This window comes from Triticum dicoccoides, chromosome 4A, assembly GCF_002162155.2.
Source record: "Triticum dicoccoides isolate Atlit2015 ecotype Zavitan chromosome 4A, WEW_v2.0, whole genome shotgun sequence".
In the NCBI taxonomy this organism is placed as follows: Eukaryota; Viridiplantae; Streptophyta; class Magnoliopsida; order Poales; family Poaceae; genus Triticum; species Triticum dicoccoides.
Genome location: NC_041386.1, coordinates 329451659 through 329467908, shown reverse-complemented (window position 1 = coordinate 329467908; position 16250 = coordinate 329451659). Strand labels below are relative to the sequence as shown.

The 16250-nt window shown below is 43.2% G+C and overlaps 1 long non-coding RNA gene across 3 annotated transcripts; it reads right to left on the bottom strand.

Annotated features, from left to right (window-relative positions):
* Positions 1-11201: 11201 nt before the first annotated feature.
* LOC119285877 lies at positions 11202-15248 on the bottom strand. Of its 3 annotated transcripts, none has more exons than XR_005139937.1 (7): positions 14446-15248; positions 14225-14374; positions 13782-13850; positions 13509-13682; positions 13296-13381; positions 11785-11869; positions 11202-11540 (listed from the first exon to the last, which is right to left on the bottom strand). It is a non-coding gene; the product is annotated as an uncharacterized LOC119285877 (long non-coding RNA). The 3 variants fall into 3 exon arrangements; XR_005139936.1 differs by having other exon boundaries at positions 13782-13853; positions 14225-14365; XR_005139935.1 differs by having other exon boundaries at positions 14225-14365.
* Positions 15249-16250: the final 1002 nt, after the last annotated feature.

The following is a 16250-nucleotide window of genomic DNA, read 5'->3' as shown; positions in this document are numbered from 1 at the left end:
TGTTCTTGTTCTTATATTTTTCTTTGTCCCGATACAAAACACAAACACAACCTCTTTAGCTAGTCCTGATGGATACAAGTTTCGGCAACTAGCTTTTTTCATTTGTCATGGCCGAAATAATAAAATATGCACGGTCATATCGTACTCTCGTCCTTGAATCAAAACCGTCCTCGGTTTTGGGTCATCTTTTACAGCAATATTTCCATCTATAGACTGAACGGTGATCTCCAAAATTTCAATAGCATCAACCATGTTATTTTTTGCATCTTCCGCTTCTTTTATCCTTTTCCGATGGTCTTTCCTCCAAGTAATGAAATGCTCCTCACCCATGGACACGAGGTTGCACAACTTACCCTTCTTGACAGTATATGTGTGTGTCGGAAAATCATACAAAACATCATGCTTTTTGTACCATGGCTCGCCCAACATAAGTGACATGAAATCATGGGTGTCGGAATCACGTTGCACAAAACCTCACAAAAATAATTACCCAACAAAAATGATACCTTGGTTTGACGCGTGACAGTGAGCACATCACGACCCCAACGGAACAAGTATGGTTGTGCTCGTGGTCTAATCAATAGATCTAGCTTCCCCACGATCTTGATGCTTGCAGCATTTATCAAACTCATGTGATCGATTGTCATGGCACATGGTCTCTCCTATACGACAACATGGGTATGAAAAAGCCCATTCCATTGACCTTCCTCCTCCAATTGAAATACATAGCTTAGCTTCCATGATAATCTAGACATCTACTCCGAAGTGTCATGAACAACCTTGCTCCAAATACCACCTAATGAAGACCAAACCTCGTGGTGAGATCCAATCGGTTGTTGCAGCCCGATCTTTCATGACACTCCTCCTTTAGTAGCAGTAAACTCTCACCCGTGCATGCGATGTACATGAAATAGAGGGTCTAAACCTTGCGGCTCAGCATATGAAAACCAATCTCGATGAGGGTACTCACGCGCAAAAAAAATTCTACAAAGAAATCGCAACACGGAGGTTTTCTAAAGATCCTTCTTAAACTTGATACGGGTGTCTACTCTTAAAAACACATTGTATATATTATATAAAATAACGTCCCTTTTACATGAGAAAAATGAATACACTTTTGTAACACCCCGGATGTAACTTTCCCTATTTGTACTCCAACTCTTGCCGTTTCCGGCGTTAAGTTATTTTATTTTCTCGGGTTCGGGTTTTGCCTCCGTGTGTTGTTGTCGTTGTCATGCATCTCATATCATGTCATCATGTGCATTGCATTTGCATACGTGTTCGTCTCATGCATTCGAGCATTTTCCCCGTTGTCCGTTTTGCATTCCGGCGCTTCGTTCCCCTCCGGTGGTCATTTCTAGCTTTCTTTCGTGTGTGGGGATTAAACATTTCCGGGTTGGACCGAGACTTGCCAAGCGGCCTTGATTTACTACCGGTAGACCGCCTGTCAAGTTTCGTACCATTTGGACTTCGTTTGATACTCCAACGGTTAACCGAAGGACCGAAAAGGCCTCGTGTGTGTTGCAGCCCAACACCCCTCCAATTTGGCCCAAAACCCACCAAACTCTGCTCCATGTCCTAGAGCGTTCGATCACGATCGCGTGGCCGAAAACCGCACCTCATTTGGACTCTCCTAGCTCCCTCTATGCCTATATATAGGTCCTCCTCGAAAATTCCGGATCAAACCCTAGTCCCCCTCCTCCTCCAGCCGCCGGACAAAAATCCAGACGGCCGGACGTGTCCGCCCGATCCGCCCGGGCCAATCTCGCGAAGCCACGTGGCGCCGTGCCCACTTCGTCGCCTCCCGCCGCCGCCGGCCCGCGGGGCCCGTTCCCCTCCGCCCCTCCGCGCCAGGCTCCAGGGAGAGGAGCTCCCGAGCCGCCGCCGGCCGCCTTTGCCTCGCCGCGCCGCCGTGAGCGCCATTGCCGGCCGTCGGAGCAAGCCGCCGCGCCCCGCGCCGCCAGTGCGCCGCTCCGCCGCCACCGCGCCGCCCCGCTGCCCTGCCGCGCCGCCCAGCCGCCGTCGTCGCCGACCAGCCAGCCGGCGAGCTCCGGTGAGGATCCGGCGATCCTCGGGAGGCGCGCCCCTATCCATATCTGAGGCAGCTACAGTAACCCTAGGAAGTGTTTTTTTTTTTTGCTAACTCCCGAAATTGCAGATCCAAGTGCCTCTGTTCGGGGCCCCGTAACTTTGCATCCGTAGCTCCGATTTGGGCATATAGCATATCAAAATGTTCATCTCAGAGAGTACAGCATTTCATTCCATTGCATCATTTTAATTTGGGCTCATCTTGATGCCCGAAATGCTGTTAGAAGAGGGCTAATTGAGTTAATTGTCAGATCTGTTACTCCGTTTAGCACTTTTGTCATTTTTGCCATGATTAATGTGTGCATGATATGCCCGTGAGTTCTTCATATGTTTTGTTAAGGGTTTTGTCATCTTTCCAGAGGTGCAACCCATGTATTTTTAGGATGTGTGTGGTGACTTGTGCAAGCTTGCAAAGTGGTGCACTTGTTAATTCTGTTTTCAGGGACTTAGTGATTTCACTAAGTCCTGGGTTTGTTTATCTCATGATGCTATATGTTCATGTTGTTTCATAGTGATCCGTGCCTCTTTTGAGGATGATCAGTAAGGGAGTTTTGTTAATATTGTAGTGCTCTATCCATCCATGTCTTTGTTTGCAATTATGGAGCACCCTAGCTTGAGTCAATAGAGCTCTACTTTTGCTTCGTTGCGAATCTGGGCAGATCGTCAACTTGTTTGCGATTTTGCCGATGTTATTGTAGTTGATCTGTGCATGCTATGCCACTGTTCTTGCCATGTCTAGCTTGCATTTTGTGCCTTCTTAAGGGATGTATGCTTGTCTTGCCATGACTTGCACCGTGGTGAGTACATCGAGCTCGTAAACAGGCCTTCGTGAGTTATATTTCAGCATGTCCCAGTTTTTCTCCAAGTCTGAAAACTGATTATGTTTTTGCTATGTTCGTGTTCTTGTTAGTATATTTTGTGATCCCTTTTGACTAAAGGTCACTAAGGGACTTTTGTTAAGCTTGTTGAGTAGCTCCATGCCATGTCTTCCTTTGTCATGTTCAGGTCCTGTAGCATGTTGTTTTGTTGCTCCGAAGAGGGCTATATGATCTGAAATTCCAGACAAGTGTTAATTTCACTAAGTCTGAGATCTGTTTGTCATTTGCATTTTTGCCATGCTTGTTTGAACCTGTTAATGGATGAATTGGCCGTAGCTCAGTGCTAGACTTTTGTTAAGCATTTTGTGTGCATCCCTTCCATGTATTTTTTTGTCATGTTTGGGTGATGTAGCATGTTCATCTCATTGCATTTAGATGCCTACTTGCTGTAAATTGCAGACCGGTGTCATTGTTGAATCGCTTGCCATTTCCAAACCGTAACTCCGATTCCGGCGTTCTTTATATCGTTTTCAAGCGATTTCATCTCATCTTTCCAGTGGCAAACTTGTAATTCCATGTTGAGGCCAGGTTCATGCATTTCCTGTCATATCTTGCATTTTGCATCCCGTGTCGCATCCCGCATAGCATATCATCTTTGCATCGTGTTGTTTGAGTTTGCACGTGGTTGATTGTATCCTTGTTGCTTGTTTGTCTTGTTTGGGTAGAGCCGGGAGACGATTTCGCTAACGAGGAGCCCGTTGAGTTTGCTTTCGAGGATCCAGTCAACTCTGACAACTGTGCAGGCAAGATGATCATACCCTCGAAATCAGTACTATCTTTGCTATGCTAGTTTGCTCGCTCTTTTGCTATGTCATTGCTTCGATGCCTACCACTTGCTTGCAAGCCTCCCAAATTGCCATGTCAAACATCTAACCCACCATTGTCCTAGCAAACCGTTGATTGGCTATGTTACCGCTTTGCTCAGCCCCTCTTATAGCGTTGCTAGTTGCAGGTGAAGATTGGAGGCCGTTCCTTGTTGGAACATCTTTTATTTACTTGTTGGGATATCATTATATTCCCTTGTTATCTTAATGCATATATATACTTGGTAAAGGGTGGAAGGCTCGGCCTCTCGCCTAGTGTTTTGTTCCACTCTTGCCGCCCTAGTTTCCGTCATATCGGTGTTATGTTTCCGGATTTTTGCGTTCCTTACGCGGTTGGGTTATAATGGGAACCCCTTGATATTTCGCCTTGATTAAAGCTTTTCCAGCAATGCCCAACATTGGTCTTACCATTTGCCACCTAGCCTCTTTTTCCCTTGGGTTTCCGGAGTCCGAGGGTCATCTTATTTTAACCCCCCCCCCCCCCAGGCTAGTGCTCCTCTGAGTGTTGGTCCAAATAGAGCCACTTGCAGCGCCACCTCGGGGCAACTTGAGGGTTGGTTTTAGTTGTACGTAGTGTTCATCTGAGTGTGCCCTGAGAAAGAGATATGTGCAGCTCCTATCGGGATTTGTCCGCACATTCGGGCGGTGTTGCTGGTCTTGTTTTAACCTGTCGAAGTGTCTTGAATTACCAAGATACCGAGTCTGATCGGAACATCTTGGGAGGAGGTCTATTCCTTCGTTGACCGTGAGAGCTTGTCATGGGCTAAGTTGGGACTCCCCTGCAGGGATTGAACTTTCGAAATCCGTGCCCGCGGTTATGGGCAGATGGGAATTTGTTAATGTCCGATTGTAGATAACTTGAACCTTAATTTAATTAAAATGAATCAACTAAGTGTGTTACCGTGATGGCCTCTTTTCGGCGGAGTCTAGGAAGTGGACACGGTGTTGGAGTAATGTTTGCGCAGGTTGTTCTCTAGCTTCTCGCTCGTGCTTTGCCTCCTCTTCTCGCTCTCTTTTGCGAATAAGTTAGCCACCATACTTGCTAGTAGCTTGCTGCAGCTCCACTCATATTTTACCTTGCCTTACCTATAAGCTTGAATAGTCTTGATCGCGAGGGTGCGAGATTGCTGAGTCCCTGTGGCTCACAGATTACTATTACACCAGATGCAGGGCCTGATGATTCCGCTCCAGGAGACGCGTATGAGCTCAAGTGGGAGTTCGATGAAGACTCTCAACGATACTATGTTTCCTTTCCCGACGATCAGTAGTAGTGCCCAGTCGGGGGTGAACGGGACCGTTGTCGCATGTTGGGTTCTCTTTATTTTGGCGACGTAGTCGGGCCATGAGTGTTTGGATGATGTAATGTTATTTATGTACCTGATTGACGTGGCGAGTGTAAGCCAACTATGTTATCTCCCCTTTTATTATTATATTACATGGGATGTTTGTGAAGATTGCCTAACTTGCGACATTTGCCTTCAATGCGATTATATCTCTAAGTCGTGCCTCGACACGTGGGAGCTATAGTCGCATCGAGGGTGTTATAACTTTATAGCCGCCCCTAGCGTGTGAACATACTGGCTGCAAGAAAACTCTTTCCTATCTTTTCCTAAGTTACAATGGGAATCGAGTAAAAATAGAAACCGACTTGATATTTTCCTAAACACAATATGAACTTGATGAAGTTGTATCCTATTGATCTTGTCGTGAGGTGGGCCCAACCCAACAGAACACAATGATAGAAAATAAAACACATCAAAAGTCCTTGAGGCATGTTCATGTGTGTTCTCTTTGCATTGTAGAAAAATAAATAGATCCTTATTTTTTACCTGGTGGACCCAACCAATTAAATTGGTGTCTGCTTGAGTCCTTGAATCATCGTAGGTCTCTTTTTCTTTCTCTAACGTGACACAAGGACATCCATTAGAGTAATTACCCCAGCATGCATGATTGCATGTACGTGCAGCTATAACATCGAGACCAAGGCATATATATATATATATATCTACTATTAAAGGGGATCGAACGTCGTGATGGTTCGACCTCGTTCGATCCCCACCTCCCTTCCTACGACCACCTCCTCCTATCGATTGCCCCACGGCACCGATTTTCTTTCACGGTGCGTCCCACTTCCACCTCCGGTTTATAGGGAAAAACCACAAAACTAAACAGCCCTACCCCACACACGCCTCACGAAGTCACGATCCCCAATTGTCGCTAGACCAAGCCAACATGCACCAGGTCAAGGCGTTACATGTGCGATCGGGAGGCGATCACGGCTGCTAGGGTTTCGCTCACGGGGATGGTTTCTTGCTGGCGGCCGTAAGGATTACGACGGCGTGATCCATTGGCTGGCCAGATCGTGTTTTGGTCGTCTCGCTCTTGCTTGGCTATCGCACGGGGGCGTGATCACGGCTGCTAGGGTTTCGCTCACGGGGATGGTTTCTTGCTGGCGGCCATAAGGATTACGACGGCGTGATCCATTGGCTGGCCAGATCGTGTGTTGGTCGTCTCGCTCTTGCTTGGCTATCGCACGGGGGCGATGGTGATGCACAAGATAATGCATCCCCTATGGAGGGTGTCCTGATCCTCATGAGATATGACGCGGAGGAGGAGGATGCAGACCACTCGGCAAGGCTCGGAGGAGGAGGATGCAGGCCACACAGCAAGGCTGGGACTGGGAGGGCTCATCTTGACGGAGAAGGAAGACCAAGGGATGCTCTTTGAGGATGAGCCGGGTGATCAATTACAAAACCTTAGATGGGTTGTTGCGGGCAAAGGTATGTTCGTCGAGAAAACTCAACATCAGGGTGCTGGAAAAAACCATGAAGAGTAGGATGGGTTTGGCCGAGGGAAGCGGCGGTTTGTCGCTATTTGTACTTTTGTACAACTCATGATTCTTGAGTAAAGACTTTCAGCATGCTCGCAGCGCTGCTGCTCTGCCTGAACATGACCTGGAGTGCCGGCCTAGCGCTTATCGTGCTCAACTTCATGGACGCCGCTCTAGCAACTCACAATTGTCCTTATTTGTTTTGTGATGCACTTCTGCCTCTGGTTGTCTCACGTACAGGTTGCGGGCTGCGTGGAGGTGTGGCGGCAGCGATGATGAGGACTGCATAATTAACCATCCACGACGAGCACCGCTGCAGCTATTCCTGCTGTGCTCACAGCCTCAGACGCCGTGGAGCCGGCCTGCCCTAGCCTTTCCGATCAGCATCCCCGTGCACCTCCGCTTGGCTGATCCAACGCGGGCGACTGCCTGCCAATCCCGGTAGAGCTTCTCTCTACCCACCATGGCCAAGAGGTGAGCAAAATCCAATGACCGGGCCGGTAGGATGCATCCGTAAAGAACCTCCCAATCTGGGGAACTCACGAACACAATTTCCCATCGTCTCATGAATACCAGATTTCCAAGTTCTCCTGGGTAGTTCAGGCAAAAATTCTGAAATACTACTTCCAAATCGTCAAATGTTTCCATGATATGCTGAGTTAATTGTTGAATTTCCATGGGATTAGTATGACAAGTTTACAACGATTGGTATGTCCCTGTTTGAGGCATGGTTTGAGGTAGTGAGTTCGTGTTCTGCTTAGTAAACAACCACTATACTTGAGTATATTCTATTCTGAACTTGTCGAGGAGGAGATATAATTTTATAAAGCTATGAGTAGGAAACTTTCTGATTGTTTCAGACCATGGTTTTGGTTTTTGAGAAGTACTCTTTAAGTTTTGTTGGTAAGTAATATTTCTGTATTAATTTCGTGATAACTAATCAGTTTGTATGATATCAGGCCCATTGTTCAAATGAAAGCTTTTTTCTAGGGAAATGAATTGGAGGAATTTTACTTGGGCATTACGCTCATCTTTTTATTAGGTGAGGTTATTAATACCCTGACCCCTGAACTGAGATGCAGACGGTTCTTGGTTTCGCTGGATCTGATTAGATCTTGGGAGCATTTTTCTTTTGACGCCTCAATTGTAGAGGAGTTTACATCGTACGTTGTAGTAAACTTACTAGAGACAACCAGTTTTGTTTGAGCTTTGGTCATGTTATTTCATGTCCCAATTTTGATGCAAGTGGTCCGATTCTTTCAGTCTGTGTGTAGCATGTTATGTTTCAGTTCAAGCTTGCAGAGTACAGAGCGATGTGATGGTCCAAATTCTCACGACATATCATGGTTAGTCATTCAAAATTTAGCATCTCATAATGTGATTCCCAATTACTTCCACTAAACATTTTTCATATACGATGATTTATTATAATGTACAGAACATTTTTCATGTATAATGACCTCTTTGTAACGTTTGTTTACTATTTTTGCAAGAAGACAGATTTTAGTACCACCTATAATCATATCTTAGGTGACTGCCTGTACAAGTATGTGTCCCTTTTTTTTGGATTAAGAACACCAATGCGTTAATATGGTACTGACATTTTTGGCACTTTCTGGACGCAGAATTTTGGCTACGGGGAGCATATGGTCCCTAATAAACAGTAAAATCAAAATAAATAGTAAAAAAATTCAAAATTCTGATATTCTTTTCTAAATGTTCACGTTAGTGTAGCAAGTGTGATTGATAATTTTCATGCAATACGGGATAGCAATGCTTTGTTGGTGAAAAAAATAAAATTAAGTGTAGCATTTGGCGTTCAACTTATTTTTTTTTGCACAAGTCAAAATGCTTAAGTTTTTTCCTTGAAAAGTTGACAACAAAAAATGTATCCTTACCAATCATGCAGTGTGGGTGCTCACCAGTACCGTAGAAGGGGGGTAGATGTATGGTCGGGGGCAACGATGGACCATCAGAGAAGGCGGCTCGGGCAGGGCAGCACCCGACATTGGCACCAGTTGCAACCACGATCAAAAGGTGGGTCATGGGGACGGAAGCAAGAAATTGACAATGACCATGGAATTTTAGAAGAAGGGGTGGGGATAGAGGGGTGGTCAAGGGCAACAGTGGACCTACGGAAAAGACGGCTCGGGCAGGGAAGCACGCGACATCGACATCGATCATGACCAGTGTTGGAGGGTGGACCAGGGCCAACCGTGAACCAACTAAGAAGGTAGCTCGGGCAGGGTGGCATCCACACCGGTCATGACCAGTGTCGGGCAACGTGAACCGATGGAGAAGGCAGCTCAGGTAGGGTGGTGCACGACATCGACACTAGCCGCGACCAATGTCAGAGGATGGGCTGTGGGGTCGGAAGGAGGAGGTGAAGAGGAGGAAGAAGAAACTGTTCAAAGAATTTTGCAACTGACAAAAATAGACGACTGATGCATAGTTGCTCTTATAGTTTCCACTAAAAATGATAGAAGGCGAAGGACTTCACTCATGTTCCTACATTTCGCCCATAGCTCGCGCGTAGCAACGCACGGGCATTCTACTAGTATATATATATATATATAAACACACACACATGTGGGCTATTCTGTTACGCGTAACAGAATATTATTTTGTTACCCTACTTGAACTGATCAGTTCAAGCGGTTGAACTGATGAAATTCGAGTAGTTGAACTGATGCTTTCTGCTGCTTTTAAAAATCGTCTTCTTTAATTCAATTTTTTTTGCAATTTTTTTGTCGAAATGGGGCGTGTAATATATCGTTGGAAAGCTCTTGACATCCACATTTCAATCTTATAATTTGTTTTTACAAAAAAAATATGAGTTAAGAGCAGTTTTGGAAAAACTATTTTTTTCAAAACCGAAAATGCGAATCGTATTTTGGACTTAATATTCAAACAGTTTGTCGGAATTGAGCAAATGAGATGGCGTTGGAAAGCTTGTGAAAATCCGCATCTTCCATATATCTACTATTTTTTCAAATTCTATATGATTTAAAAGTAATTTGAAAAACAGTGAAATTCTGGGTAAAATGTTTTTTCACTGTTTTTTGCGAACGGTTTGTCGGATTGACGCAAATGATACGGCGTTGGAAATCTATGGAAAATGCTCAACTTTTGTGTATCGAAAGTTTTTTCTAATTCCTTATGGTTTAAATACAAATTCAAATACGGTAAAAATTGGTTTTGAACGCGGTTTTTTTAAAAAAGTTTGTCGAAATGGGGCAAATAACATACCATTGGATAGCTATCAAAAATGCGAAACTTAGTCATGTTGGACGTTTTCTCTACTTCGCAACCGTTTAAGAGTAATCTTGAATACGGCATGACGGATCCTGCTGTTTTCTGGTCTGAAAAACAGAGTAGTCGTACTGATATATGTGTATGTTTGTACTGATCTATTTTTTGTAGAGTAATTTTAAATGATTCCGAAAAAATGTACTTGTACTGATGCTTGCATGGGTTTGTACTAAGCATGTTTTCACTAACTAGACTTAGCAAGTTTTTTAGATAATATTTTTCTCGTAAATTTTCAATGGTTTACTTTATCCTAGCCCTGAACTTGGATGGTTTATATTATTGAACTGAATGTTATTGTATCGTCGGCCCTGTACTTGCATGGTTTATATTATCGAACTGAATGATATTTTTTTGAAAAAGAAAATGTTTTTTATTATTTTTTTGGAACTAAACATTTTTTACAACGATGTTCTGGACTTCTCTTATTTTATGACTTGTACTTTTACCATTCGAATTGCATGGGGTTTTCTTTTGCTTGAACTTTTACAATTTGAATTTCTGTCATTTCTTTTATTCCGAATGGACCACCGTTTTTAACTTGTACTGATCAATATTTTTAATTAAAATATTGAACTTATAGAAGTCAACCTTTTTTGTTTTTTTTAAATTTGGTTTCCCGTTCGAACTAATGATGTTGCTAGCTCCGAACTTGAATAGCTTATCTAGTTGAGGTAATTGGATTTAAACAAAATAAAATGCTATGTTTGTTTTACGAACTTTTTTGCAACAAAGTTTTGGACATGTCACTATTTGCAACTTGAACTTTTTGTTGATGAACTTTATATTGTTTGAAGTTTTCATAATGTTCTCTTTTTTCTGGACCTCTTCTTTTCGTGATTCCGAACTTTTCACCTTTTTATCTTTGAACTTTCTAGATTCTTTGTACCTCAAACCTCGTCAATTCTTCTCTGAATGCGTGACATTCCTTTCTTTTCTAAATTTCCAAAAAAATGGTTTTCTGTAACTGTAGAACTTTTTATTTGTGAACTTGTGTTTCTTCTACCATGTACTTGCCTACATTTTTAAACAAAACATGATACCATCAGGTTACAAAAATACAAAGAAATTCACAAAGAGTACATCTCTCAGGAAACTAGCCTTGAACATATCAATGTATAGAGAGTACATCTCTCAGGAAACTGTGTGAACCTCGCTGCTTTAACAATATGAACTTATAAACAGACACTACAATCCTTTTTCTATCTTATGTTACCAAAATAAAAAAATTTACAAAGACAATGTGAATCTCATGGCTTTAACAATTTGAACTTCAGAACAAACACTATAATCATACAATATGAACACTTCTCTTTTTTATATACCAAATTCACAAACTTTCACCGTGGCAGTGTGTGAACCTCACGGCTTTTAATAGTTTGAACTTTAAAACAAACACCATAATCTTACAATATGAACTCTCACATAGCTCAAATCACAAATATATAAACACAAAGGCTTTCTTTACTGTTAAAGAACTTTCTTTGGAGGTTTGGACTTTCTCAATTCTGTTTTTTGGAACTCTCCATGTAGCTAGACATGAACCTTTTTTTCATGGGCGACCACTGTGTAGGAGAGCTCATTGGCAACCACACACGCTGAGTTCTTATGCTGCAATATAAAGCAAGTGCCAATTAAATCTCATTGCAAGGGCATTCTACCATTAAATATATCCAGCAAACAAGTAAAGAGTCTTGAAACCCAAGATAATACAAATAATGTGTACAATAAGACAACAGACAACACAAGCTAGTGAAGGTTTACTGGCTTTTACTATTGAGGTTCAAGCAGGGGGTGTTGAGAGGCTGTGTGGGACTAATATTGCAGTGTCAGAATCAGTTCAGTAGCTGCTCACCACGGACAGCTACTCAACTGCTTCATGCTACTATCCGGCTGCTCACACGTACACTTGTCGCCTACTCGTTGTCGTTGGATGTACCCTGCACACACACAACAACAACCAATTAGCATGCACAAGTTCATGTCAAAAGAACAACAAGTTCATGTGCAGTAACGTCACAAGTTCACAACAAAACCTAAAAAGTTATGTACTTTAAAATACTTCATTTATACAAAATGAATTGCTAAAAAGTTGTATATTGAACATTTTTATAGAAATTCATCACATACACGAAAATTTGTATTAGTACCATCGCTGATTTGTTGACCAAGGAAAAAAAACTTGTACTTACTCGAAGGTGTCTGCCATGTGAATTTGCCAAGGTATTTCTTGGGTAAACCTTTTTTACCTAGGTGTTCCTACTTCATATGAACTTCCCAGCATTTTTTGTGCAATGAACTTGTTATCCCGGACAATTGAAGTAGCTTGGTCTGGTTATTATCACTATCACCATAACTAGATACATGTACTACTTTTTGACTATAACAAGAAAAGAAAGCACTACCTAGTGTTCAAAATATAGAAAGGGTGATATTTCTTAAATACAAAATTCAAAAAAGAATGGTGCTCTCTATCAGATTGTTGATGCATGAAAATCGCATGAACTTCATATACTGCAATATAGTTGCATCAAGTGCACACACACATTGGCGCGCGTCTTGCTACACCTAAAGCTTGCGATGAACTGTTTAAAGTTTGAAAACTGAACCTTTTGTTCTCAAGTACTGACACTACAAAATATAAATATATATCCATTGTTTCTAACACAAAAGAGTGACCACGAATACCAGCACTACAAAAATGCACTCTACAGGTATAGACTACAACATACTTCACATTACCAGATTGCAATTCTTCTTTGTAGATGATATATTTTTCCGACGAACTGATGAACTGAACAAGATTCACATGAGACATATGATTTTTGGGGATTTCCTCAAGATTATGCGCAATAAAGCATCCGGATCGAAAAGAACAGACAAGCTGAACTGAAAACCAAAATAAATGGCCTCTGGGTTCCTCATATAGCAACTAAAACTTCAGTCAACTACACCATTTATTGCTGCACTACTACTTAAACAAGGTAAATCAATAAAAAAACTGAACTAACAAACATCTACTTAATATCTTTGTGGATGCCCATGGCGGCAGTGTGCAACCGTCGAGCCGAGTGCTAGATGCAAATGCCCTTAGTGGTGGCCGCTATCGCCGCAAGAATGTTGAGCGTATTGCCAGCTAGCATCAACGAAAACCGAGACAAAATTGAGTCTTGCACAAGATCAAACTAATATAAACGCTTGATGCATCCATCAGCAGTCATGCATAACCAAGCAATGTGCAAAGCAAAGGGGCTGGTGTGCAAAACCCAGAATTTTTTCACAAAACCACACTTGAACTCGCTCTACGACAATCTTCGAACTTATGCATGCAGATAAATACTTTAGAACAAAAACAAAATCCCTAACCTTGTCTCTGTGTTGTGCTCGACATCAACACACTATTCCTGTCCATATTACAGCAGCGCCAGCTCCACGAAAAAAAAGACAGTGCTCTCCATTTAGACAAATACATCCAAGAGAAGACACAAGAAACTTCAGCACATAGACTCACTGCTTTGGCAAAATGGAAGATACGTACTACATCTGAAGAATTTGTTAAAAATCTGGTGTTCCTTTTACCTCCTTGCCGTTCTTCTTATCTCAGGAGGATGCGGCCTTGGCGAATCACACGAGGAAGACGTAAGGTGTGGGCACTGTCAGGTTCCACTCAAGCATGTTCAGGATTGCCTTCTCCATCCTCAGAATCTGCTCCCTAGTATATGTGTTGTCGGAGAACAATATGAAGTCGTTCACCTGCAGGTTGGCGCACAAAACAGCCACCAATCAGAACGCAGACTCAATGAACGAACGAACAGCAGAATGGATGGATGTTCCATCATTCAACCTACATACCTCTGGAGCCCAAATCTCTTCGTACTTGCACGCAATCAGCAGGGCACAGACGCTCACCAGCTGCAGCTCCTGCTGGATATTTAGATAGAAAATCACCTCCACGTCTAGTAGCTGGACTGATGTTTCCTTTCTTTTTTTACTTCCATGGTGATGCACCAGTTCATACAATGAGTGGAATCGGTACAAAATGATAAAATAACTGAACTGATATTTCTGGTCTCCAAAAATAATAACTAAGTCTGTACCAAATAAATGAATATAATTTCTTATTTGTATGTGTATCTGTTCATTGACAATATTGAACTGAACGGAACTAAAAATAATAATTGAACTGAACTAAAATTAGAAACTAAACTGATTGTGCCACTGAAATTGTTTTCGTCTTTGTTTGTGGTCTCTAAACCTCCAATTTTTTGTACGTTGAGCTACCCTTTTTTTCCTACCTTCTTTTCTTAGAACTGTTGTCTCTTTGGGAAGAACTGCTAGCCTTTTTTTAGGTGAACCTCTGTACAGGTCTCTCGTTTCATGTGTAGTGGGGCACTAGGGCTCCAGCGTCATGAGCAGAAGAGCATCGCCATCAAAACCTGACAAAACTTCATATGGAGTTAGCAGTGGAGCATTTATTGAGAAGATCAATGGAGTTGGCCGGAGCATCAATACCAACCTGGACGTACAGCACCAGGGCATCCATCCTCCTGTGTACCGCTGGAACCACGGCAAGGCAGTTAGCTCAACAAGATGCGGCACCGTGTGGCTCGGGCTACAACCTGATGGGGGAGGCAGGGGTAGTGCACAGAGGCACTTGGTGGCGTGCATACGGGGGGCTGAGGCGCAGGGCAGCCGGCCTGGTCGTTGCGGATGTGACCGGCTTGCGGCGACAGTATTGGACTGACGCAGTGGCATGGACCCCCCACCAGAACGAGGCAGAGTGATGGCGCGTATCGTCGCCGGATGAGGTAGTGCAGGGGTCGGCAGCGCCGGGACTTGGGGTCCCCCGAGCCAGGTGGTGTCGAGGTCCGGGCGCCGTTGCTGGGGGCGTCATGGGGATGTGGCGACCGGATCTTGTGGTTGGCCGCTCCGGCGGGGAAGAAGCCGAGACGCGACGAGGAGGCCGACGGCGGGGAAGAAGCCGGGGATAGAGGAGGAGGCCAGCGACGGGGAAGAAGCCGGGGCGAGAGGAGGAGGCCGGCAGCGGGGAAGAAGCTGGGTCGCGAGGAGGAGGCCGGCGGCCGGGAAGAAGCCGGGGCGCGAGGAGGAGGCCGGAGGCAGGAAAGAAGTTGGGCCGCAGGGAGGTGGCAGGGAAAGAACCAGGGGCATGGTGAGGTGGCTGGCGGCGGGTCAAGAAGCCGGGGCGCCGGGAGGTCAGGTGGCCGGCGGCGGGGTGCCGGATGTGGGGCGTCGACGGCAAGACGGGGAAGATGGGGTGGGTTTTCTTTTTTCCTATTTTGTGCCGTTCGGGGTGGGCTTCTTTTCTTTTTTAGTTTCTAGGCTATCGGTTCGGAAACTGCATATCGGGCCTTATAGCGCTGAGGGTAACAGAATATTATTCTGTTACTAGTAACAGAATAGCTCTATCCTATATATATATATATATATATATAGGACAAATTTTATCTATCACCAATGGTAGTTACCACCACTTGAGTTTTATATGTAGTATGTAGTATCTATCAAATCGGAGAGTATGTACGCGTAATATGTAGTATATAAGAATGTTTAGGTAGTATATATACTATTTTTTTGATAGTATGTATCATATTTTGAGTATGCTCTCTTTTATGTACAAATATGTACGTATTTCACAAATATAAGAAAAATCATGGGCCAACTTGAAATTTTTTCATGCAACTCACTTTGGAGTATCTTATATATAGTATATGAATATACTTAAAATGATAAAGTAGAATATATACTACCATAAAATAGTATATGAGACATGTGGGATAACTACCCTCGGGTGGTAGGATGGATTTTCCCTATATATATATATATATATATATATATATATATATATATATATATATTTTGTATTTCTTGCCTCCAAACATGTTGTGATGGTCCTGATAGATAGAAGTTTCAACAACTAGCTTTTTTTTATTTGTCGTGGCCGTAACAGTATCAACTACTGTATTTAAATTATGCGCGATCATATCATCCTCTCGTCCTAGAATCAAAACCGTTTTCGGTTTTGTATCATCTTTTTCAGTAATATTTCCATCTATAGACTGAACGGTGACCACCGAAATTTCAATAGCTTCAACCATGTTCTTTTTTGCATCTTCCGCTTATTTTATCCTTTTCCGATGGTCTCTCCTCCAAGTAATGAAATGCTCCTCACCCATGGGTACGAGGCTGCACAACTTACCCTTCTTAATAGTATATGAGTGTGTGGGAAAATAATACACAACATCATGCTTTGCTACCATGGCTTGCCCAATAATAAGTGATATGAAACCATCGACGCCGGAA